The sequence below is a fragment of the Microtus ochrogaster genome, linkage group LG8, assembly GCF_000317375.1.
Source record: "Microtus ochrogaster isolate Prairie Vole_2 linkage group LG8, MicOch1.0, whole genome shotgun sequence".
NCBI classification, from domain to species: domain Eukaryota; kingdom Metazoa; phylum Chordata; class Mammalia; order Rodentia; family Cricetidae; genus Microtus; species Microtus ochrogaster.
The window spans coordinates 1,829,204-1,830,099 of NC_022033.1; positions in this window are offsets into that span (position 1 = coordinate 1,829,204).

The window sequence follows — 896 nt, forward strand, 5'->3', positions numbered from 1 at the left end:
TAGCAAGTTCCCGTACCCACTGAGCCTCCTGCTGGTCCGATTTTTTTTCTTTCACTTTTAGTCGTGACAGGGGTCCTACTCTTAGCTCAGGAACTCACTGTGCAGCCCCGACTGCAATCCTTTGACAATCCTCCGGCCTCAGCCTCCCACATGCCCAAAATTTGGGCATGAGCCACAGCACTAGAAACCATAGTGGGCCGATTTCCCCCAGTTGACAGAGGCAGAAACCAGTTTAGTATGTGGGTGAATTGCGGGTGAGCCTACATACAGTCTTTGGAGGTGTTAGCCTGGGTCTCAAAACACCCGTACGTCCAATTCCATACCGCCTTTGTGAGACCCACTGAGCAGCGCCAGCACCCACCATCACCAGGCAGCACTGACAGAGGAAGAGAAGGCAGATGTCTGTTTGGTCAGCCGTAATTCAGCTCACTCTCCACAGCCGCTTCTTGACGTCTAGAAAACTGTGCTTAGGAAAACTGAGCCAGCCCTGTTGGGGGAAGAGAGGTCTCCTGGCCTGGGGCAACCAGGTTGTCACTGCAGCCTGGCCTGGCTCACTCAGACATCTGGGTTGGACATGATGGGATGGATGGGTGGACAGACTTGTGAGCACCTCAGTGACCCTCTGGCTGGTGGTGATCCCTGTGTGCAGCTGAGGCTCTCCTTCCCCTGCTTCTCAGCTGAGGAATCCAAGGTCACAGAGCCACGAACCTCTGTGTGTTGGAGGGGTGTGCATTCCTCCCTTTAAAAAGGCTGATCCTGTCTTCCAGAAGGGAGTTGGATCCTGAGCCCTAGAACCTGAGATGGGAGGGGGGTCCAGCTCCCAGTGGCCCCTGCATTTGCAACTGGGTGGTTCCCTGAGGACACTAGATGCAGTGTAGATACCCACACAGTAGAGG